General features: G+C 35.3%; 1 protein-coding gene across 22 annotated transcripts in view; it reads right to left on the reverse strand.

Moving 5' to 3' along the window:
* Positions 1-25,194, reverse strand: part of BAZ2B (bromodomain adjacent to zinc finger domain 2B) — a 296,344-nt gene extending 271,150 nt beyond the window's left edge. For 14 of the 22 annotated variants that reach the window (XM_070580019.1, XM_070580018.1, XM_070580016.1 and 11 more), the window contains exon 1: positions 24,774-25,143. The gene's annotated coding sequence lies outside the window, so the exon portion shown is untranslated. Of the gene's footprint in view, positions 1-24,773 lie in introns of all 22 variants that reach the window. The other 8 variants (XM_070580007.1, XM_070580002.1, XM_070579997.1 and 5 more) reach the window with 2 other exon arrangements.
* Positions 25,195-26,821: the final 1,627 nt, after the last annotated feature.

Below are 26,821 nucleotides of genomic sequence, written 5' to 3' on the forward strand. Positions count from 1 at the left end.
CTGTTTATAAGCTACCAGTCTATGGTATTGTTATAGCAGCCAGAACAGACTAAGACAGAATATAATACTAGTAATAGAATCACAAGAAACAACATGAAAATGACAAAGATAATGCTTCTGCTCCTAGTTATCAGTCATGTTATAAGGAAAAAACAAGGATGATCTCAGCCAAAAATAATTATGAATTTAACAATAAATTATTTGAAATATAGATATTTACTAATCACCCTAAGTGTCCACAATGCACTCTGAGAAACTGGCTAATATAAAGCCTTCATCATTAGCAGAATACTTTAAGAAACTACTTAAATTACCTTTATGTCATCTTATTTTCATTTATATTTATTAGTATATTATATATTCTATATATTAGAATATTAGTAAATTTATATAATTCATAAACAAATATATGTTGGTGATCTATGCTCCAAAACATTTTTACTGATAGGGAAGCATAATCAAAATAGTTCAAAAACCATTATTATGTAAGACTGGAGCCTAAAAATCATGTAGTCTAAGAATTTCCCAAACCTTAGCGTGAACCAGATTTAAAGACCATACTAAAAGAAAACACACCCAGCAAGAAGCACCTATTATTAATCACCTACTCAAAGGAAAATCAAATAAAAGTTCTTCAACAACTCTGTTTCTTAGGGAATAGATTTAATATAGTAATTAAGGGTTTTAAAGGCAACAACAGAGGAAAGAAGCTTTAATTTAGGTTTCTAAAGCAAAAAATTCCAAAAAGTGTGCTATTCCTTAATTGCAAAAAAGGGGGAAAACATTAAAGGAAGCAAACTTCTAGCAATCTCTAATAGTTCATCTATTCACAATGTGGACTTTATCAGATTTATCTACATTTCAAGAGGAAAATAAAAAACGTAAAGTAGCACTCTAAAAAAGCTAACTAGCCTTAAAAAATAACATTTTACACTTTAAAATCTAATTATTTTAAAACTTTTATTTCTTGACATGATAAACAGGAGTCTTATTACATTTAATAATATTTCTAAGTTTAAGACCTATATCTATTTTTCAGATTCACTTAAATCATATGTACGAAAACATTTTGACAACAGTAGGCTTACATCAAATAATATAAAATCTTATTCCCTAAAAACATGTATTACTTTAATACCTACAAATGAAAAGCACATTATAAACATTTAAAGGTATAACAATATGGAATGGATAGTGGTCTAACCATTCACAAGAATGAAAAGTTCTTTTCCAAGGTATTAGAAAAACTCTTATCTAATAGCTTTCTGGGTAAACGAACAAGTTTGAAGCAAATGAGAGTTAAGTTCCAGGCTTTTTTTTCTCCTAGTCAACAGGCCTTACATCGCTTGCTTATTTTTATTAATACAGGAGCTGTAATGGGACACAACAACTACAGGTGAAGAATAAAATGCTCATTAATTTCAGTTGCTGGCTGTCTTGTCAGTTCCCTAGTCCACTTCTGTTTCTATGGTAACAAAGGAAGAATCAGGAAGCAGAAGCAAATATTTAAGATAACAGTTAAGCAGGGAGAGTCAAGTATTGAATGGCATATACAGTAATTTAGTAAGAAAATAATCTAAAATGTAAAAGAGAAGAAGGGAATCATAGTTCATACATACAATCTTAAAGATATTCAAAGGGAGGAGCCTGTCATTCCAGCATTTTTTCCTTGATTGTTTTTATGGAAGAGTACTTACATTTTACTTATAACTTTTCTAAAAAACAAAACAAAAACCTAAAATTACCAAGTGTCCAGATTTATTTTCTAGAGTAAAATTCACAGTACTAAAATTAAGTCTTTTAAATATGATAGCATGTTTTGTGATCCTAATTGGGACTTCATTTTAGACTTTAATTTTCTTTGAAATAGTCAATTCTCATATGACCTTTTAATTCAAGTAAAGCAGCTACCTTTAAGAATGAAAATAAACCTTCTGGTAATACTGTTGTGAACCTTTCACATATATATACACCTTATACCAATGATATACATTAAGGTCTGTAGGGAATAGAAATTTCTTTGGTAGATTTTCAAAGTATTTCTGGGGTCATCTTAAGTTTGTGAATATCCAAAATCATGACTTTATTAGATCCTTTAAACTGTTTATTCTTTTCCAAGCTGCTTTATGTTCAAAATTTTCTTCTTCCTCTCTCACAATATTGTCACTCCAAGGAGTCTATGCCTCTGCCTCTCTCTCTCTCTTTCATCACTCACTCTGGGGGAAGCAAGCTTCCATCAGCAGCAGCACTGAGGAAATGACCACGTGACAAAGAACTGACTGCGGCCTGCCAATAACCATGCGAATCTGGCAGCAGGTCCTCCAGCCCAAGCTGAGCCTCGAGATGGCTGCCGTCTCAAGTGCACGCTTGAGACAACCTCATGAGAGATCCTGAGCTAAAACCACTCAAGTCACTCCCAGACTCCTGACCAACAGAAATGTAAATAATACATATTTGTTGTTTTAAGCTGCTAAACTTTAAAGTTTTTTGTTAAAGAGAATTAGATAAGATAATCAATAAAGTATCTCATTGATATTTTTATTTCCTCTCATCTCAACTCTAAAAGTTCCTTGCCCTAATTAATAAGTAAATGACAAAGTAAAGCATTAAGATGTAATGCAATTTGGCCAAAACTCATAACAAATGGACTTGTTCTACTGCTATGAGAAACGAAATATGTAAGCCTCCATCTCTATGTGACAATCGAAATAAGAAAGAGAAAATAAACATCATTTATGAAATACATGATATGCTAACCTGTAAACATCAGGAAACAAAGAGTATGTCCAAAATCTACAATTTGACCCTATCTACCACTATGTTCCATACTGAACATGCAAACATTTGGCCAAATTTTTACATCTCAACTTTATCTACAGACAATCTGAAATGTACCCCTATTTCGTTCTGCACATCCAAATCTTACTCTCTTACATGAATGTTCCTAAGAGGAAAAATTGTGGAAGAACTTTAGCAAAGGCAAAAAAAAGATTACTAATGTCCTATCTAAGACATCTTCCTGTTATCTGTACCTTTCACTGTCTTTTTATTTATGTGTGTGGTAAGATATATATAACATTTACCATTTTAACTATTTTTAAATGTACATTTCAGTGGTATTAAGTATATTCACAATGTTGTGCAACCATCACCACTATCCATTTCCAAGGCTTTCATTGTCTTTAAACTAAAATTCCCAAAGAATAAAGAAAATTGCGGGGCAGCCCAGTGGCGCAGTGGTTAAGTTCACACGTTCCACTTCTCAGTGGCCCAGGGTTCGCACGTCCGGATCTCGGGTGTGGACATGGCATCACTTAGCAAAAAAAAAAAAAAAAAAAAATCCATGCTGTGGTAGGCGTCCCATGTGTAAAGCAGAGGAAGATGGGCATGGATATTAGCTCAGGGCCAGTCTTCCTCATAAAAAGAGGAGGATTGGCAGTAGTTAGGTCAGGGCTAATCTTCCTCAAAAAAAAAAAAAGAATAAAGAAACTGAACTTGTAATATTTTAAATGTGCATTAGAAAAAAAGATACTTACGAAAACAAAGTTAGGACCTTTTAAGAACCCAAGCTTGCATAATTAAGGCAAATCTTTGGTAAATTAGATGAATTTAATAAATTTGGGTAGAAAAAGCTACGGCTTTAACCAAACAAGCTAACATTAATACCATACGATGTTTACAATCTTGAAAACTATAAATTCCTATGCTCAACTAAATTGACTCATTGTTCTGACAAATTTTTATTTCAACAGTAACTATGTTCTTGCAGCATGAGCGCTTGAAGGTAATTTTCAACATCTTCAGGTAACCTAAAACCTTCGACTGATATTAAGTTAATTAAGTGATGATTATTAGATACCTAGGTAATTTCTAAGTAAAACACTGAAACATTGACTACTAAGCATAGTTTTAAGATTATATATTTTTGCTTCATATTTTAATATTAACAAGCTATAGTTCTCGGTCATGTTAATGAAAGCATTCATTTTTGCCACCTTAAGATGTAAAAGGTATAGCTGTAAAAAGTTGTGTTATGTGTGCTCATGAGCTCGGCTAGTCTGCTAAAATGCTGGCGTATGGCAGATAGTTCTTTTTTTTTTTTGAGGAAGATTAGCCCTGAGCTAACTACTGCCAATCCTCTTTTTGCTGAGGAAGACTGGCCCTGAGCTAACATCCATGCCCATCTTCCTCTACTTTATACGTGGGACGACTACCACAGCACAGCATGGCTTTTGCCAAGTGGTGTCATGTCCACATCTGGGATCCAAACCAGCGAACCCTGGGCCAGCGAGAAGTGGAACATGTGCACTTAACCACTGTGCCACTGGGCCGGCCCCAAGGCAGGTAGTTCTTGATTATTCACCCCTAACTTTTCTCTGTGAAACAGAAATTAGTTAGTTTGGCTAAAAGTTACAATCAATATGACTAGTTGAGACTACACTAGGAGCAACAGTTACAGAGAAGTATAATTGGATATGTGTATTTATTTTCAAAAAATAAAAGAGTTTGGTCCTAAAGGAAGAATTCTTGGGCTTTTTGGTCTTCTGACCCCTTTCTACTCTTAGAGCCTATTTAGGACTCTAAAGAAGTTTTACTTTATGTGGATTATAGCTATTGATGTTTACCATATTGAAAATTAAAACTGAGAAATTATTTTAAAGATTTATTTATGGATACATTTAAAGACAGTAATGATGAATGCATTGCATATTAACACAAATAACATCTTAGTACTGTTACGAAGACAGTTTTGATCTTACAGATCCCCTTAGAGAGAACCACTGAGTTCAAGTAAAGTGTCCGTTTTTTCCAAGATGAAAGATGATAAAAAAGGACCTAACTTGGAAAGTAAATTTTACTTGCTTTGACTTGTAATAGTCAAGTCTGAAAAGAAGCTATGAAACATTTTAAATTTTAGCAAATTTCATTCAATGTTGATGGGCTTGCTTCCTTGGGATACAGATAAATTCCTTCATCTTCCACATGGAGGGTATTCTATACCTTCTGTGTAATGTGCCTAAATGACAGAGATGCTATGTTCTATGAGAATAACTTTATGTGCTTTATGTACTTGATTATCTAAAGAAAAAGGACAAAGAATAAAGGTTCCTCCTAACTTATGAATTAGCAAAAGTATTATCTTTCATATTTATTTTTATTGTTACTTTAGTTAAATAGGTAAATAAGTATTGTTTCTCAGGCACTCATGATTCTATTTTAATCAAGCCCTAAAGCTAACAACTCTTGATTTTGCATTTTTCTAATCATTTCCTAAATATAGAAAATTTAAAACTTTTTATAATATTTTACACTAAAACTATCTTTGAGATTTCCTAGTATGCCTCAAAAAAACCCCACAAGATTTCTTACTTCACCTTATAAAAACAGAACTGCTAGAAAGAATTAGGTTTGTTTGATATGTTACTATTATAAGAGACGTATGGGAAAAGTCAAATCAAGACAGACACTTATCCTTTCCTAGGTTAAGTTTCTATAGGCAAAATGTTATTAATATAAATATTTCAGAAATTTAGTTTTATGAGAAGTCCCTGGAGACGTGTCAATGCCCTCACTGTGCATTACATTTTCAACCTCAGGGGAAATACTGATCAAAACTTTTACAAAATAGTTATACACTGTACTCCAATAAAGAATTTTACACTCCTCCATCCTGATGTCATGAATTACAGTAACAAATTAACACAGCCATTAAGTCTCTGTTTTCCAGATAGCTTTTGTTTTACTCTCATGTTTTCTTGAAAGCTCTGCCACAAGCTACAGGTCAGAGTTCCTGTCTTCAATAAAAGAGAGTTGAAGAGCCTCTGGAAAGGATTATACCAGGTACTTCAAACTAACAACACTTCAAAGAATAGAATATTGGTAGGGGCTTCTAAAGTGACATCTCTCAAACAACTTTCAGACCATCTTCAGACTGAGTTAAGATTTTCAGGACACCTTTTAGTCCAGAAGCAGACACCTTCATAACAGTAGACAGCTAACGCAAGCTCCAGAGAAACAACAAAAATTCCATTATTACTGAATGAACTGATGATACAAGGTTTATCTGATTGGAATATTATTTATATTGTCTTAATGTTCCATTTTCTTTCTTCTTAGGTTATCTATAACCACAAGAATTTAGTAAACTCTGCTTACATAAACCAAAATGAAACATTTTAAAATTCTATCTGATTCTCATTAACCCTCAGAATTCAGAAACTCTTCAGACTCCTTTTCATGGCAATAGAGATATTTACATAGATTCAATAAGAACTTGTCTTCCTTTTTATCAGGATATAATTGGACGAACCTATTGAGCAACCACAGCTTTACGTGGAGTGTCACCATTTGAGAGCAATGCTCATTTAAACAGGTATGACAAGCTACTTGTAAGGAACTAAGGTTGACTTCCCTTATTGATCCAATGTCTTCAAAGCCCTCCCAGAAAAACTGGCCTGGTCCCTGGTGTACAAGAGCTCCACCTTAGAGGTGATAAGGAAGGTCACTTCCTGGCAGGCCAGGAACCTTAAGGAAGTTGAGGGATATTTAAGGGTACTACTGTAGATGAAATCTGGTAGTGTCCTGGGCTTGCTTTCCCAGCCTGAGGAAAGTAAATAACAGGGGCTTTTAAACGTCCTAGCTAAGACTCCTTATGAAGTTAGAGTCAAAGTTAACTTTTTACCCTTATAGTTGTACAATAGTGTACAGGCTCTAGATATGCAAAAGTAAACTCAAGGAGGCCTATATGGTTAACACTCTTGCTGTCCCTATGAAAATAATCACCCATACCTCATAATGAGCCTTTTTGGGGGGAATAAAAAAAAAAACTTTAAGAGTATTATGTATAATCACATCCCTCCAAAAATCTAACCAACATCATTCCTTCTAACAATTCAAACACAAATATACTTCCTCAATAAACTCAGAAATGTATGATTATCTGTTATTAGGAATATACAAATTAAAATAATAAAAATTATTCCCACTAAGAATACAATGAAAAAAATAAACATTCTCAAAGTCTAGGGATAGGTTATAAAATGGTACATACAACCTCTTCTGAGGAGCATTTTTTGAATATGTGAAAAGAGCCTTAAAATCTGAATAAGACAACATCCATCCACATAATGCCTCCCAAAAATCTACCAAAAAGGACCAAAACTAGTGAGGGAAATGCCATCATCAAAGAAGCCAGGGAAATATCAATATTATAACAAGACTGATTCAATACACAAATTCCTCAAGAGTACAACATACATAAGGTAGGAATCACATGAGAATATTCTGAAATATCCCAACCCATACTGAAGTTTAGGGACATGGAAGGCCTTTAAGAGAAGTGAGGATCACAGAGCTTGGGACCCATGTTCACATAGCAGAAAGACATCCAGGGCTACCTTTTTGCCTCTTCATTTTAATTTTCTTTAACCTGTCATTAGGGTTAAAAAAGAACCAGCTTTGCAGGTGATGACCAAATGTGACTAAGCAGACATAAGTAAGTGCTGACTCACCAGACAAAACTCATAATCCACAGCATGACACAGTGGTCACTCTCTGCCTCCTTACACCCCCCCTTCTGCAGGTGTGCCAGGCTCTCCCTGAAGCAGGGAAACTGCTAAAATCAAAGGCTGACCCTCAAATATAGGAACGCCGGTGCATCCACAGCACATATCTCAAGAGATTCAGAGAAAAAGTTCTAAGAGAAAAAATATCTGAACTATATATCCTGTTGATCAGTTTCCCTTGTTGCTTACCCCAAATATTAAAAACCATCAACATCTAAACCTCTACCACAAATTATAAAACAACAAACAAACTTAAACAACACTAAGGTAAATGGAGAAGGGCATCAAGAAATACCAAGTTGCCCATGCATTTATTTTGTTTATTTATTATTTTATTTACTTTTTTTTTTGGTGAGGATGATTAGCCCTGAGTTAACATCTGTTGTCAATCTTCCTTATTTTGTTTTTTTTTTGCTTGAGGAAGATTAGACCTTAGCTATCATCTGTGCCAATCCCCTCCACTTTATATGTGGGTCACCTACCACAGCACAGCTGATGAGTGGTGTAGGTCCATGCCTGGGATCCAAACACACGAAACTGAGCTACCAAAGCAAAGCACACTGAATTTAACCACTGTGCCACAGGGCCAGCCCCAACCAAGTTGCCCACACATTTAAATAAAATTCAGCTTCCTTTCCGAATTTTTTAAAAGTTTTAATAGAAATAGATGAATGCCTGCTGAACATGATTTTCAAAAATACGTATAACAAACCAAAAGCCCATATCATAGACAATAATGAAGTATTTGATGCATTACCAAAGTCAGTAAAAACATAACGATGCTCAATGTTAACACTGCTTTGCAGGTACTAGCCGACTTTATTATATCCTTTACAAAGAAGAATAAAGTTACAAATATGAGAAGCAAGCCAGCAAAATTATCTTTATTTGCATGAGATGATTATATATCTGGAAAAGCCTAGAGAACCCACTGAAAAATTATTAGAAACAATAAGAAAGTTGAGGAGCTAATACTATAAGATAACTATAGTATAATATAAACTAGGTGTGATAGACAGGGAGGAACCTAGCAAGGCCCATTAGATCAAAGCCCTCTCCATCTATCATTGTCTTTGCAAGGCATGGCAAACATTTGTTTATCCAACATTTGTTTTTCCATCTCCATTTGAATTGCCTTCCTCCCCTTTGAAGTCTCAAACCACTACATCCAACATCCTCCTTTACCTTTAACTGAAGATAGTATTAAGGTGGTGGCTTCAGCCATATTGGCGAGTTAGTTGGTTTTCCTGGGTTTCCCCCATGTATACATGTTATTAAACTTTGTTTGATTTTTCTCCTGTTACTCTGTCTCAAGCCGATTTAATTCTTAGGCGAGCCAGAAGAACCTAAAGGGTGGATGAACAGTTCTTTCTCCCCTACACCATATATATTACACATTAATCAAAAACAAATTTAAATGTCCTAAACTTGGGTTGTTGAATAAATTATGATATGCTGTTTTAAAATATTTAATGACATGAGAAAATGCTCATGATATAATCCAAAAAAGAATAAAGTGAAAAAAGCAGAATGCAAAACTACATATATAATTGCTATTTTGTAAAAAAAAAAAAAAAAAATATATATATATATATATATACACACACTTACATAGAAAAAGTCTATAAATTAAAACTTTATTTTATTAGAAAACAGCAGAGTCATTTCTGGTTGAAGAATTTCTGATATTTGGAATCTGAATTCTCTGAAATTTCCTTCTACCAAAGCTCCAAGCTCACCGCTATGCACACCCACATTTTCTCATTCCCTCTAATTACAGAGGTACCCTTTCTTCTGTTCAGTCAATCAGTCTAACATGGGTCTGGAACCTGTTTCTTCCCACTCTCAAAGAAATTCCAAAATTATATCCTCTGCCCCTTTATCTTCATTCTCTTCATTAAGAAAGTCATCTTCAGGGGCTGGCCCTGTGGCCGAGTGGTTAAGTTCGCGCGCTCTGCTGCAGGCGGCCCAGTGTTTCGTTGGTTCGAATCCTGGGCGCGGACATGGCACTGCTAGTCAGACCACGCTGAGGCAGCGTCCCACATGCCACAACCAGAAGGACCCACAACGAAGAATATACAACTATGTACTGGGGGGCTTTGGAGAGAAAAAGGAAAAAAATAAAATCTTTACAAAAAAAAAAAAAAAGAAAGTCATCTTCAAGTCCACATTTCTTTCCTAGAAACTTCTCAATTTCTTTTCCTTTCCTTTAGGAAAAAAAGAGCTATCTAAACTCCATGTTTCTATTTCTTTAGCTGTAGTCCAAACTACTCTACTCAAACTATTATTGCCAAGGTCACCAATATCCTTGTTGCTTAATACAATGGGTTTTTTTCGGTCCTTTCTTACTTGATATCATTAAAGTCTTTCACTCCATGCCCACTCCCCTCATTTTCACTTTTTAGAGGGGAGGGTCATGACACCAGTTTGCTGTTTCATTTACAAACACTTCCATTTCATTACCTAAACTTCAACATAAAATAAACTAAAAATGCAAATAATAGAATTTTGGATATTTGAAATTTTTATCATAACACTTTTCTGTATTTTTTAAAACTTTTGAGAATATTTTTTAGTGGAAAATGCACTTTTATTGTTTATTTATTTATTTTTTGAGGAAGATTAGCCCTGAGCTAACATCTGCTGCCAATCCTCCTCTTTTTGCTGATGAAGACTGGCCCTGAGCTAACATCCATGCCCATCTTCCTCTACTTTATATGTGGGATGCCTACCACAGCATGGCTTGCCAAGCAGTGCCATGTCTGCACCTGGGATCTGAACCGGGGAACCCTGGGCTGCCGAAGCGGAACGTGCGCACTTAACCACTGTGCCACCAGGCCGGCCACGTTTTTATTTTAAAAAAAGAAAATTCATATTGTACATCTGAAACTAACATAGCATTATATGTCACTTATACCTCAATTAAAAAAAGTTAGAAAATAAACAATAAAATGAATATAAAGAAAAAAAGAAAAACCAAACAATAATTAACATGATTTACTGTAAGAAGGAATAACAGACAAGTTTTGGAACTGCATATACAATTTACTTTTATCATTAACAAGCAAATGGCATGATATAAGATGAGAATTTATTTTTTAACTATCCAAGTTATTCTCAAATAGTTTTAATTCAAGCATCTAATAAGTAATAGAATTATTTACCAGCAAGATAACCCTACCTTATTAAGGAAAATTCATTTTTAGTATACTAATTAATTTAGTAAAATTAAAGTTTTTTAGAAAGAGTCCTATTACAAAAGGGAGAAACAAAATAACAAAAGATTGAAAATGCTTCAAAAAGTTAACCTTTAGTTATCTAGTTCAACCTTTCATATGATAGAAATTTTAGAGTATACAAAGAAATGTGGTATAGATGATAAGTGTTGATGAGAAATTGAGCCTTAACATGTGTATTAAAGGATAGTTTTACCAGCAAAAAAGGAATGGGGAAGAATTATATGTCAAAAAATAAAATAAAAATATGAGAAGTGACTATAAAAACTCTGGCAGAGGGCATTTTTTAAGTTTAAAAATGGAAACAATATTTTAAAAATCTAAAAAATTGACAAGTTAATATTTCACATTTCTATAAATAATATGAAAAAGCTACATAATTATAGTAAATATAAGAAAGCATAAATATCAATAATATTTAGAATAACTTATAAATAGCTGATAAGAAATATACTAAGATCTCAGTGCAGTAACAGGCAAATATCAAAGACAATCAACAAAAGAGAAATACAACAGTTTAAGATGCTTAAAAATGCTCACTCTAATTAGTCACAGAAATGCAGATTAAATAAGGTATAACTTTTTGCAATGGAATTTGTAAGGACTAAAAGTGAGGAATATAACCAACCTAATGAAAGTGTGGCAAAATAGGTATAGTTATACATTGTTAGTGAGACAGAATTCATGTAATCCTTTCGAAAGCCAAGTTCAGAATACATATATTAAGAGCCTTAAAGTGTTCCCAGCCCTTGACCTAGTAATTGCACTTCTGGGAATTTATCCTATGAAATAATGTCAGTCAACAACAAATAAAAGCATTGTGCATAAAAATGTTCATTGGAGCATTACTTATAAAGGTAGGAAGAAAGGAATCAATCAATCTATCTATATGCACAACCATGTACTCAAGAGAATAATCACGCAGCCCTGTGGGGAGGTATAGCGTTGGAAAGATTTCACAAAAGTAACTCTTCAGAAGCGTATTAGAAAATAAGCAGATTTTACCAAGCAAAAGAGAGGAAATAAGAATTGCATACAGGGAAGATTATACACAAAATCTTGCAGTCGTGAAGGTCTATACTAGGGGATCCCTAATGAGTATAGCATGTCTAATACATTTAGAACATGTTGCCTCCTATCTCCCAGTGGTTTTCAGAAACTGATGTTTGTGGTCATATAAACACATATAGAGCAATAAACACAAACACAAATGAAAAATATTAAGCCAATTAGATGTGATTATTCATCCATATGTAATGTGATACACCAAGAAGCAAGTACATAGAGGGTTTTAAAAAGATCTTCTTTTTAAAGAAGTTTGTCTTAAGATAAACTGAGAGTTTGTCTTAGGCTAAAGTCATCATGAGACTGTATGATGTATTAGAAAGATCTAACCACTGGTAAGTGGTAAGCCAAAGCCAATCTCTCTCTCATTTTCATCATCTGAAAAGGACGAAATGTATTTAACAACATCAAAGGATTGCTATGGTCATAGGACAGAGATTTGAATGCAAAGTAGTACAATATTCTACCTCCCCAAACTAGCTCAACTCCATTCCTTTAAATTATTATGTTCCTCATATTTATCCTTCTGCCCATTCACATTGCTGTAAGACTAGTCATTACCACCTGACACTGAAATTTCTGTGATAAATCACTGGTCTTTCTTTTAATAGCCTCTTTTTTCTAAACAATTTAACAGATTTCTTCGAAATCTATCTTTCTAAAACAACTTTTTTTTTTAACAGATTGGCACCTGAGCTAACAACTGCTGCCAATCTTTTTTTTTTTTTTTTTTTTTTTAATTCTTCTCCTCAAAGCCCCCAGTACATAGTTTTAGATTCCAGTTGGGAGTGCCGCCAGTTGTGCTGTGTAGGACACCACCTCAGCATGGCCTAATGAGCAGTGTCAGGTCCACGCCCAGGATCCCACGTGGCGAAACCCTGGGCTGCTGAAGCGGAGGGCGCGACCTTAACCACTCAGGCACAGGGCCGGCCCCTAAAACAAATTTTTAATCATGTCACAACTTTGCTTAAAAATCTATCAGCTAAACCAAATTCCCCTTTGTAACTTTATCTCCCACCGTTTTCAAACTTAGGTAGGTAGGTTTCCTCCATCCTCTCCTTTGTTGAGGTTCCTCTTGTAAGCCAAGATATCACTACTTCCTTCGAAGCCTAATTAAAGTTTTACCATCTCCGTGAACTCTTTCATTCCAAACTTTTTTTTTCTACATTTGGGGATATCAATAGCAATACTTAAGCGCATAAACTATCCTGAACTATGCTACCTTCATATCCAGTAGAGATTCACTTTATTGGGGGATGGGAGAAGTGTGGGTAACCTCTAGTAAGTAGGTTATATTTTTTAAAACATAGTAAATATTATCTTGACATAGACCACAATGGAGACGGATCTACTGTCTCTCAATAAGTTCAATACAGCCAGTTTCATCACCAGCATTAAAGCAGATGTCATTTATGTAGTTGAGCTCCAGAGACCATAGCTGGTCTGCATTTAGGAGCTGTGATATACAAAAAATATTTATATTAAGACATAAGAGCCATAATTAAAGTTAAGACGCTCACACTGTGAGAGCGACCCAGGAACAGAGAGCACCTGACTTGTAGCCTGCCTGGAGCATAAGTTTACTGGGTGAATGATGGCTATTGAAATTGTTTTTCCTTTCCCACCGCCAATTTTTTCCCTAACATAAATAATTGAATTTCCCTAAGTTAAAATCACTAAAGATGAGACTTCACTCTATGCACATGCTTTCTAAGTAAATGATTAACTCCTTGAGCATATTATGAGCCATGCATTTTATTTCTGGGCACCTTGAATTGTTTCTAGTTATTAAGAAATAGGTGCTGACTTGATTCTTGTTCTCAATTTAATGATCAATTTATTTAACTAACCACCACTGCCTAATATAGGACTATTAGCACAACACAATAGTACCAAAATGAGAAACTAATCAGTGATTTTTTTTTTTTTAACATTTTACTTTTTCCTTTTTCTCCCCAAAGTCCCCCGGTACATAGTTGTATATTCTTAGTTGTGGGTCCTTCTAGCTGTGGCATGTGGGATGATACCACCTCAGCATGGCTCGATGAGCAGTGCCACGTCCGGGCCCAGGATTCGAACCAATGAAACACTGGGCTGCCTGCAGGGGAGGGCACGAACTTAACCACTCGGCCACGGGGCCGGCCCCTAACCAGTGATTTTTATTTGTTTCCATGGGTAACTACAGGATTATTTTTAGCTCACTTGAGAAATACTGAGATTACAAACACAGAAACAAACATCCATCTTTACCCAGGTACATGTAATTAATTTAGTTGGTACCTCTGGACTTCAGCTGCAACATCAAATGCTACCTACTAAGAATAACATATTTGCAATACATTGCAAAAAAGAGACCTATTTCTTAAAAGATATCTCACATTAAAATAAAAAAGGTCAAATTCAAGGTACTATGTCATACAACACTTCATTAAAAACAAAAACAGGGACATTCTGTTCACATTCTATTTACCTTTTTTCCCTTCCCTGAGTGTGCCTTGCTCCTACCTTCCCATTTCACACATAGTACAAAAGTATTTATACACATTCTTTAAACCAATTCTTCTCTTTTATGGGTTTTGGCAAGTACAACTGTGAAGTCTTTCTTGAGAGGGAAGGGCAAAGAGAGCTTTTACCTAATTGGCCAAAGTTATTTCATGTTCTCTTCCTGGACCAACTGTTTACTGCTTATACGGCCCTTCCCCAACCCTTCAACTTCCTACTTCTAATCTCCAAGGTATGATTATAGATAAGAGTAATTTTCTCAACAAGCTGCTGAAAATATTAACTGCAATGCACAAGAATTTAATGCTAAGATACTCAGACCACAATGGAGAAAATCTTGATAGTTTCCAAGAGGACTCAACTATAGAACAATGGTCCACTCCTCTTAACTCCATTTAAAAAGCCTTCTTTACGGGGGCGGGGGGGCGGTGTCAGCCTGGTAGCGCAGTGGTTAAGTGCTCATGTTTCGCTTCAGCAGCCCGGGGTTCACCGGTTCGAATCCTTGGTGTGGATATGGCACCACTTGGCAAGCCATGCTATGGTAGCCGTCCCACGTATAAAGTAGAGGAAGATGGGCATGGATGTTAGCTCAGGGCCCGGCTTCCTCAGCAAAAAGAGGAGGATTGGCAGCAGTTAGCTCAGGGCTAATCTTCCTCAAAAATAAATAAATAAATAAAAAACCTTCTTTAAAACTATTTGTCTTGCCTTTTTGTTGTTGTTGCTGCCCATCCCCAACACTTCCTTTAGCTCTGCAGTAACCCCTCTTTTAAAATAATGAGATTTGACCCACAACCTCTGTCAGTCTTTGTTGCCTTGCAGACCCCATTTCTTTCAGTATGCTATACTAACAACCGTAAAAGGAGAAACCCGTCATCCTGTGACTTACAGGCTGCTCCTTGATTTTTTCACATGCTCAAGATGGACTTTGCTGCTTCTATGTCACCATAACGATTTATGTTAATAATAATCCTTTTCCCAAGGAAGTGCAGAAGTATGTTTCAACAACCATGTCATCATGAAAACCAGAAAAGATAAGTATGGCTTCTCTCTAAACTCAAACACTAGATAGCCTCCTATTTCCACTCATTTCCATCTTTCATTTACCTCAAAACTCATCACTGTACAAGATAAATGATTACGTAAAAGTTTTAAGGTTTTCTTCTGACACATCACCTGCAAGTAAATGTTCATTACAATATCGCAAATAAGGAAAATGAAATAAATTTCATCATCTTAGTGCAGCGATAATGAAGTTAGGAAAAGTCTAACCACTGAAAATTAAGACCTTCTTGTAAATTTATGTTTGAATTGTTTTGAATCTTTCCTTTTCACACTCTATTTTTAGTGGTATTTCTATTATTAGTGAAATTCAGTACTGATGTAATTAAAAGTGGCGGCTATGAATTTTGTTGCTTTTTGTTCTGATGGATATTCCTATTATTGGCAGTCCAGCCAGCCTGTCTTCTGCATTCATCAAAAGGAACTAAAGGAAGTAAAAGTGTTTTGTGAGTCAGTCACCAAATCCCCTTGGAAAGCTAACTCCTGACCACCAAATGAAGAAAAGGGAAACAGAGGTGATGTCCTGTCTGCTCAATGTTCTTAGCAGGTATACATTATACATTAGGTTTTAAGAAAAACCATTTATAAAAGCATAGGAAAAGAATGAAGGAGAAAGGAGTGATTCCGGTTAATATCACAAGAAATACAGTATTTGAATAACTCTGACCAGAAAGAGCAGCTTTGTCGGTTTTAACCTGACCTCGACAAACAAAAAGGCTATCATTGAAATGGATGATTTGAAAGTGATTAATCCACCTTCTCCAAATAATGCCAAGTGGGTCAATTTTGAAAGCAACGGAAGAAAAGAAGGATCCTACAACATTTTCCTTTCCTTCTAGGAGAAGAGGTGTAAGTTGAGGTGACCTCAAAAAGGTTGCAGAACCACTCCAGATGCCTAACAGACCTGGCTTTAATTTATTTACTTTTTTTTTTTTCTTTTTTGCTGAGGAAGAGTCGTCCTGAGCTAACATCTGTGCCAATTTTCCTCTATTTTGTATGTGGGTCACCACTACAGCACAGCTGCTGATGAGTGGTGTAGGTCTGCACCTGGGAACTGAACCTGGGCCACCAAAGCAAAGCATGGTGAACTTAACCACTAGGCTATAGGGCTGGCCCAATTTGTTTGTTCTGTATGGGGCTCATGCTGTCCTTCTTTTGCTGGATCCTTTCTTCCTGATTTCTGAATATTCAGTTTACTCCTTCTTGGTCTAATTCAATGCTAACTAAACCAAAGAGCCTTTTCTTATGATTCCAACCAGAAGTCCTCTCTCTCATATTCTGAGTTTTCACAAACTTTTATCCATAGCTCTCCAAGAGAATGCTTGAAGACAGCATTCAATATAAACTTCATGAATGAAGGTAGCTGCCCCCTTTTCCTCTTATTATTAGCACTAGAACAATAAAAGTGTATCAAATACCTGTGATTCTCCTGTGGTTGTCATTAGTGAGTCAATTCATTTTTAAACTAATGGCTAAATTTTCTACTGTTTTGTTAGGTTACTAACACTTAAAAATTGAGTCCATTGCCTCATCTTTCTTTTTGTCTAAATATAATTATCTGTTGTAATAAGAACCAGAAAAGGTAGACAAATAAAATCCCAAACCTTCATTCTGGTGAAAATCTAAGGACTTCTCTCCACCTGATCTGTCAAGAAAAGGAGGAAGAAGGGAAATTAGATTTATTTGAATTTTACTTCCTTTTATTTCCTCAGCTTACTCTGTGCTGAGACACTAAAGAGCAGGGAAGTAACTGAAAGGACAATAGTCAAAAAGGAGAGAAAAAAGGGCACAAAATAATTCACAAAATGACTGATGTGACCTCAAATAATGGCAAGGTAACTGTAAATATAAAGTTATCCTATGCAACTCAAAACTAAAATGTAACACATCGTCCTTTAATAACCTTTGAATTTATTATTTAAAAAAAAGTACAGCCTACTATCAGCTAGATTAAATTTGGCCATATATTCTGTTATATTACCAACATATCCAGCCATTTGTGAAGCCAAGAAAGAGTAAAATGCACTCTTAGGACTGCTACTCAACCTTGAAGTGCTGAAAGCTACTTCATCATCTATGGTGGGGACAAACACATGCATGCACATGTGAACTTAACACTATGTTCTGTGGAAAGCTCGGTATAATCACCATCATTGTAAATCACTCAGGTATCCACTTATTTTAGCATACACAAATCAACGCAGAGCTCCCTGTGATTCCTGCAAGGATATCTGAAATCACATTTAACGTTTTCTCCTCCCACTCTCCTCATTGAAAGCTTGGGATATAGAGGTTTTCTCCTCTCCTTTCACTCAGTACTATGCAGCACAACATACAGGAAACTATTAATAGCTGGACTAGCATCCACATATCATTTAAATACTATAGGAGCACAACTGTGCTGAATATGCCAGAAGTGACCCAAAAACCAGAGGAGACTCCTCATTAGATTCCTTCTAAAAAATAAGACTAGCTTTATAGTGTTAGGATTAGCATTATTCTAATCCAATTATAGTGTCTTGTTGATTTTCCTTTCTATCTTTCCTTACACTACTTACAAGCTTAAAGTAGTCACTTCTCTATATATCAGATGAAATTACTTTACAGACTAATTAATCACAATCTATTTCTTATGCTACTTCTTAAAACTATAGATAACTAGCAAAATATAATTAACAATATTATCAAATCAAAGATAATTCATTTATTTATCCATGGACAAAATCATAAAACATATTTCCTCAAAATTACGACTGTATAATCTAGGTTTGTTTGTTTGAGGCCAAGATTAAATATATGATAGGTAATACATTATTGACCTTTTTACACTTGGTTCCTTCAAACATTCTTCATTTTATTCAGCATTTAGTTTAAATTAAATATTTAAAATTGAAGCTGTTCCATGTTGCAAACACAGCTAAAATGAAGAGCTTCTGTAGCAGCCAGTGACCAGATTTTAAATGCAGGTAGATCAATAAAAAAAAAAAAAAATCCACTAAGCACAGGCTCCATGTGTGAGTGGAATGGTTTATAATAGCTTGCAAATGACTATGTGCTTGCTGTAACCAGCTGTTCTTAAATTATGAATATGCAACCAATTCATGTTAAAGCCAAATCCCAGCACTATTTCTACAGAGAAATCCCAGTAGTTTTGCTTGTTCTACATGTTAGCTCTGTTAAGGATACAAATAGCAGTAAGCTTCTGAACAAATAGGACCAAACTATTGGCATTTCATGCACTCGGTCCATTATCACAGCAAGGGATGTCAATCATTGGTACATTCTATAACAGCTCAGGCAATATGACAATGATCTCTTAGGAAAAAAAATCAAAATCTCTGCAGCATACTCAAAGTCCTTCTGACAACCTAATGCTTTCTCACTTCAGCCAATCAGACTGCCAGACCCGACATACTAGAAGACTTGCATCAAGCTTGAAACATTTAAAAACATCAATCATAAAAACAAAGACAGGACATTGAATTATACAGTATTAACCTCCAGGGTTTGCATACAAAGACCTTAGATTTATTTATGTCCCAGCGAGTTAAGAGCTTCAGTACACTGTTCTTTACACCAAACTGACTGCCAATTTGACGAACCTCTCTGCCCTCAGCAGGAGTGCACCGTCTTTGATTAATGAGTGCAGGCTTGTGGAAAAGTGCTAAGAAGAAAAAACAGGAAAAACACACAATTATGTCTACACATAGCTGAAGTACCAATGCAATAATTATCTTCAAGCCAAATGCTCCTTTTTTCTCATATACACATGCACACATGTGCACTCACAAAATTAGTAAAGGTTCCTATCTATATATTACCGTCATTATTATTCTAACACAATTTTTATTTGAATGAAAGGCATTCAAAAACCAAAGTACGAGCTGAATTTTATGAATTGTAAAAACAACTATTTTAAAAGCATTACTTTTATTTTTGAAAACACTATCTTACACAGAAAAATTTTAAATATGTGAGACAAAAACTGTATTTTCACCTCATATTCTTATAAAAGCTATTCATTTAAAAAATTCAATGTTTAACTTACAAATACCAGGACTCTTAAGTATTTTACATCTCAAACTGTATTATGACTTGCCACAAATCACACAGCATTTAAAATAGATTTAAAAGTAATGTAAATTCATTTTATTTTTCTTTCAGCAAAGATGTTGCCAGTATTTTATAACTCTATATGCAATTGTAAATTAATTAAATTATATTTGCCTATAATTTCAAAGTTAATATGGTCAACAGAAAAACTTATGAATGAAATTTAAACTTTTTATGACTCTTCTGTTTTGAATTGCCTTCCTTTAAGAAACTCAACATGGAATGATTTTTACTTAAGTTACGGGATTCTTATTTGCACTGCAGTTAAGACTGTTATTACCTCTAAAAATGAGCCAAGTATTGAGACTCTTTTAAAAAAAATTTTATATTTAATCTACAACTCAATTTACCATAATTTAGTTTACATGAGTATCTGCCTTGACACAAATACGTTACAAGTAAATACATTTCTTAAAAATTGAACATAGGCCAAGATAAAAGAAGGATTGTCTTTTTAAGGACCTGTATGGTTATTATATAAAAAGGGTTGAGAAAGCATATTACCTGAATATAAATCTTAGCTTTAGTCTCAGTAATGTATGATCTACTTAAAAGGAAAGCATCTCTATAAACTTGTGATTTAGGAAATCATAATTCTGAAATCACTCAGCAGTGTATCCTAAGTGTCTAAAATTTGTTTATGTTATATAAGAAGTCCTTTTCATGGAATTTAACTCAGCAAATTACATATTCTAATCTTCAATTTCACATTTTGAGTATTGTTTTAAAGGCAAACTATTTTATTTTAAATATTACAAATTTTACGCTCTGAAAATTTGTTTAAATGTTTAATGTACTTAAAGATTTAAAAATTAAAAATCAATAAATATTGAGACTAGGAAAGATCTCTTAACATATTGATAAGCTACATTATACCCTTAAACTTATTCTAAAGTTTTTTTACACAAGTTGTTTAAAGTGTCTTTTTCTCTGTTGGGATTATCACTCTTTATTCTTCCTCTTTCCTCCTTCCTACCTCCTCTCCCACCAAAAAAAACCCAAAGCAAATAATTAGAATAAGTAGAAAATAGGTACCAATGGGATGATCTGAAAACATTTTAGTACTACAATTTCATTGCTGGAACTATCAATAAAAATTATTAGTACAATAAAAATATAATTTCAATTTTTAAAATCATTAAATGACTACTAGTCAATTAATATCTTCACCTCCTTATTTAAAAAATTAAATACAAAACTGTCCATTTCTTTAATAATTCTTTTCTAATCATCTTCTGTAACAAAAGTTTAAAGAAATATGTAATCAAATGAGTCAAGATTTATTAAATAAAGCACAATATTTTTAAGCCCCATGGTATGAAATATTTAATTTTACATAATCAAAAACCTCTCAAAATACCTAGCTAGGTAATTTAATTAATCCTTCAGGATATCAAGTATACATACTTGATGATATAATTTCATCTAGGGGTCAAAATCACCACATTACTTCGTGTTAAATCATTTCTTCTTTTGGTAGTTTGGGTAGGACTAGGTCAAAAACTCAGGAACTGTAACTTAAAAACCTCTTTCTTTGACAAATCTTTAACCCTAAAAGTAATCCAGTTCTAACACATACTCTCACTAATTCAAGGAGATAAGACAGAAAACATGAACTTTCATGCAACTGTGATATCCTACATCTTGTATAGTAACACAAAAGTAGCAACAAAGACATTAACAATTGCAGTTCAAGCTGGGAGTGACTGTTCTGTTTCAATTCAATGACACCACTAATGGCTTCTTAGCAGCTCCATGAAATCAACCAGCTGTCAAGTTGATGCATCAGAAGGAACAGTTATGCACTCCCATAAGAAAAAGCAACACATCAGGATGTTTGGCAAAACATCTGCTCCTTTACACTGCAGTTCTATAATAAACACGCAAACAAAGAAATGGGAGAAAGGGCAACAGAATTAAAATTCTAAGGTTTCCATTACAGTCTTATACGCATTTTAAATAAATGATTATAAAAATAAAAACAAATTTGTGCCAAGTTGAATACTTTAAGTTATTCTAAATCTTCTGAAAATGCTAAATACAATTACTTGGATTCTTCTACAAAGGTTAAAACTACATAAAATCTTTACATTTTTAAAACTGAGAGTAAACTATATTCACTAAGCAAGACCATTATTGTAATATTATGTACAAAACACAAAATTTAAGACTAAAATATACCCTTCCTTCATTTAATAAGTATCTAGTAAATTATGCCACTAGTACTCTAATAAATGCATTTCTGAGACTCAATAGTCCAAAAATATTTTTAGTAGTGTTTCAAAGAGTAATGCTGCTATAGGTTAGTACTAGTTTAATATATGAGAACATTTTCTGGATTTTAAAATACATACCTACTTCTACAAGTCTCCAAACCAGTCTATGAATACAACAATTTCAAGTTCTTATAAACGATATCCCATTTTTAAAGCTTACCATTTGATTTCTTAAAAAAAAAAGAGACTTATTGGTCATCACAGGCCTAAAATAATTTTACATTCAATCATCATTTCAAACATTTGTAAAATCTTACTTTTTTCTATCTGAAACTTGCAAGGGCCTCAACGTCTTTTAAATTATTGATTATGCAGTACAGTAACAATATGTACAGTCTTTACAATAGGTGTGAGACATCACATGTACTTAACTACCATTTTCTTAAACTGCTTATCCTCTGTTGCTTGCCATTTATAATCTGCCAAATCTTCTAGTCCTTTGTTGCATGTATAATTTAGAACCATCTGTTCTATGTGCTTTTAACTATTTAAACATTTTTCACCTACCTACAATTCACATAAATGGCAGACATTCAATTCAGTCCAGCTTTCTACATAAGCGTCTTACATAAAGCAATACCTAGATAAACAGCATAGCAGATAACACTAAAGAAGACTGCTACAGAGATAAAAACATACCGCATACAACATAAGTTTGTGTGTTAGACAAATCTTTTCAGTGTATTCAGAATTGTTTCTATTAGCTTTTTTTGAGTTAACTGTAGTCAGTGTTTTTCCCCAATCCAGAAGACAAAGAGAATGCAAATTAAATACAGACAGTTTCATGTCCTTGTTAGAAGAGAAGTAAATATGCTGACTGAAAATGACTACAGGAGACAGAATTCCACTTTCCCATTCAATTTACAGTGCCCCTTATCTATATACTAGTCAGTGTATCATTAGGTTTGGTCATGTGACCAACTGAACTTTTGTGAGGTGAAAAACTATTTTAGACAAGCAAATTAAAACAACATTAGTTTTTATTATCTTTTCATAATGGCTGACAAAGAGCTTAAAGCTACAGGTTATAAAATATATTTTAAAATCAATTCTGCCGTTTAAGTACTAACTACATTTTTGCCAATCGTTTGACTTAATATCTCCTACTAAGTTTTAAAAGTATCCAGTATCTCCAGGAATTTTCAACAATTACATCTTTTCAAAATTTAAAGAAACGTAAAAAACAGGACATTTAATTGCAAAATGGGATCTATGTAACCTAAAATAAGTAGACGTAAATATTAACTAAACTGATTAACAAGCCACAGCAGAGAGGGGAGTAAATAAGAAAGGCAATATGCTGATTAAAAATAACATTTGAAACCTTTACAGAACAAAAAACACAGACAAAAGCTAGCTGAATACCAAATGACACTATAAAAGTCTATACCATTTTTTTGCACATAATTTTCCACCTGTTACCAAAACATTAAATGTGGAGACGCTGATGGTTCATTCTGAGAGAAGACAAAAGCTAAGCAGCACAATTTATCACTAATCTATAAATTACACGGGCCTTTAAAACAGAAAAAAAATTAAGAGAAAAATCTACTCTTAGAATTTCTCGATAAAGTTTACATGACGTCACTGGGCCCCCCTGAACATTCCCTAAACTTTGAGTCTTATCCAGACACACTTTCTGCCTTTCTAAGGCTTCTTTCCCTTCCTCAAAAATAAAAAAGAGAGACTTGGGAATAAAATTTGCCCAAGATGGCGAAACGCTTGTTGTTTAGAGGGCAGGGGAAAAAAATGGAGGATATTGTAATATACACAAAGGGATAAATTTCAACAACTCGGCCAAGGACTGCAGCTGCTTCTCTCTTTATAAGGAAGCAACACACAAAAGATAAATACAGAGAGAGAGAAAAGAAGAGAAAATCTCCCAAACAGCAAGGCCAGCTCTGATTCCGAACACTTGCTTCCTTTTCCAAGTCCCAATTCTGGGGTTCGTGGAACTACTTTAAAGAGAGGGGAGCCGCGAAAGGGAAAGGGGGGAGGGGGAGCAACAAGAAGATTAAAAGAGCGAAGAAGAGTTGAGAGCTGGCGGTTGTTCCCGGGGTAGAACTGCTAGAAGACAGACATTACCGTAGGAAAAGCTATGCTCCTCTAACACTGACATAGATCTTCCTAGGTATCCGGATCTTTTCCCAGTCCCATCTGCCCCCACTCCCACGCCCCCCCGCCCCCCGCAGCTCATTTTCCGTAAACTCTAGAGCTCCAAAGTACACAGGGAGAGAGCAAGAGAGGCCCGAATGGGGGGGAGGGGGGGGGGCAGGCGCAGCTAATCAGTCCTAGAGAGAAGAGGGGGCGGAGGCAAAAAGGGGCAGCAGTAGGCGGACGGGGGGGGGGGTATCTTGAAACTACCCCGGCGGGGAGGGGGGGAAGCAGCGGATATTCCCGGGTAGAAACGGCGATGGCAACAGTGCCAGAGGTGGTTTTTTAAGAAGCAAAACTGTTGGCGACGACCTAAGCGCTGGAAGCCGAGAGGAGGAAGAAGGAAAAGCGAAGCCAGGAAGGCCGAGCAGGGCGGCCGGCACAAAGGAGGCGGACCGCGGCGGCAGCGTCCGCCCGCGCCGAGGAGCACGGCCCGCGGCCCTGCTGGACCGAAGTCCCGCACTAGCAGCTAGGAATAAAGTTTACGTTCTCCAGAGACCGCACCCCCCAATCCCACCCAGGACCGCGCATCTCCGCGTCCTCCTTCCCCAAACTCCACTCAGGACCCCGAGCACCACCCCAGCCTTCCAGCCTGCACAACAAAGAGACACACCGACCGGCGAGGGTAAACAGCCGCGGCAGGGCGAGCAGGGCGGGCAGGGCGAGCGCCTCGAGATAAGCAACTCCGGAGTCTTCCCCGCTCGCAGAAGCGTAGTTTCTCCTTGTCTGTTTCGACTCGCTTTAGAACATTTGGATTTCTGTCTTCACCCGCGTCCCTCACACCCGAGGATTTTTAAACTCACCTTTACTTTCGAACTGAGTTGCGGTGGATGGGATTTTTGTCTTCCCCAGATGGTTGAAGGTTACGATTTTTGTTTTTGGAAACCCCACCACCTCCTTATTTCTATTATTATTTTTGCAAGAAAAGTATAAAGAGAGTTGGAGTGGAGGTGAGATTTGTGATCGGGAAAGCCCCTGCCTCCCTCCGTCTCCGTCTTCCGCCTCTCTCTCTCTGATTAGTTCCTATCCAGCAGCAGATTGAAGCAGGAGATGATTCTTCTCAAGGTTTGTTCAGCAGCTTCACTTCTAGGCGAAGGCTTCATGAACCAAGTGACGTCAACCAACAAGGCTTCTCTCTCTCTCCTCTCTCTAACAATGAAAGTTGCTGTTAACAAGGGAAAAAAGAGAGAGAATTGTTTATACCATTTCAGTTCCAATAATAAATGACCTATCAGCTCCTAAAGGAGCCAAGGGAGGGAGGGGGTTGCTTCTTCCTTCCAAGAATACTGTAGCTTTGAGTTTGCATCGTCCCTTGTCCCAGGAAAAAGTTAAGAAACTTAAATGTTTTGTTTTGCTCGTAGAAGCAGAAGGGACAGAAAATAGGATTGAAAACCTAATTTTTATAAAAGGTAAACTGGAGAACAGGGAGCATCAGATTAACCATTTCCACCTAAACTTTTTTATCCGTAAATTAAGAATTCGGTTGAAGTCTACAAGCCAACTAAATTAATATGCCAAAAATTCGTGGATGTTTGGAACTCAAAATAAAAAGCAGGACGCAAGATGGTCCCGGGATAAAAAGCTACTGCCCTAACACGGACAAGTTAAGCTGGCTGTAATATTTATGCACTGAGTTAAAATTTAAATAAAACACGTTTAAATAGTAAATTGTTTTAAAGCTATAAGTTAAAATTGTAAAAGGTAATATCAGTAGTTTTCCTCCCCAATTTCTGAAAGGTCAAAAAAAAGATAGCTAATTGTGGAATTGCATTTTTTAAAAATCACGTTAAGACTGGTAGCCCATTGCTCCGTCTTTAAACTACACACGAGGTATGCTATTTGTCTACCTTTTGAATCTCTCCCAACTTTCTGTTTTTTACACATTTTACCCCCAATTCCAAGATCCTGAAACCAAGTTAAACTAAAGGTAAAGTACACCCATTACCTCCTTCCACACACTACCCCATAGCTTTCTAAAAATGATTAAAAAAGAAAAAAGCCTCAGCTTAGTAACACTTTATTATCCAAAAACATATATAATTAAAAAATTTTTCATTGAGTTTGTTTTCCCCCCAGAACACATTAAAGTCTCAAAGTTCATATAATTAAAAATTGCATAATTTAATTTTCAGGATGAAGAGCAAGTGAAAAGCAAGCTATAGAAGAATAATTTGACCATGTATGTGTATTTTGTACATACATACGTGGATAAATGTATCTTAAAAGATGCTATTGTTTTATGTTTCCTCTTCAGCCACAGGCTGTGATTTTAATTGTGCTGGAGGATCTTCATTAGTATTAACACATGGGGAGATTTCACAAAGCTGCTTCATTAGGAAAAAAAAAGCTTGGCAGACTAGGTCTTTTTGCATGCACTGAGAATGTCAGCCTTACCTCGGTCATTTGTAACATAATAAGTGCAAGTACAATGATTGCAATGCAGGAGCACTGGGGGAAGGGCAGAAATACTGCCTGTCTAATAGGGATATCTGAAAAGAAGGCTGCTCATTACATAGTAAAATGTATGCTAAAAATTAGTGAAGATGATGTCTCAGGAGACTGATGCTAAATAAATTAATGTGCTGATATGTTTTTAATTATTATTTTTGTAGTAGTTTATTTCATTCTCAGGATTCACATTGAGCAGCAAAGCTGTGCTAGCACTTATTGATTTTTTTGCCCTGCCACATTCCCGGAATACAGATTTTAATCATTTCACTACACCACACTCAGTAATTTCATTAAAAACTGGAACCTTCCATCCCCAGAAAAGCATTTAATTTCAATGACATACAATTTCTCTCTTAGCAGAAAACTGTCTCTACAGTAAAAGCTGGCCTAAGGTTCAAAT

The sequence above is a fragment of the Equus przewalskii genome, chromosome 17 (genome assembly GCF_037783145.1).
Source record: "Equus przewalskii isolate Varuska chromosome 17, EquPr2, whole genome shotgun sequence".
NCBI lineage: Eukaryota > Metazoa > Chordata > Mammalia > Perissodactyla > Equidae > Equus > Equus przewalskii.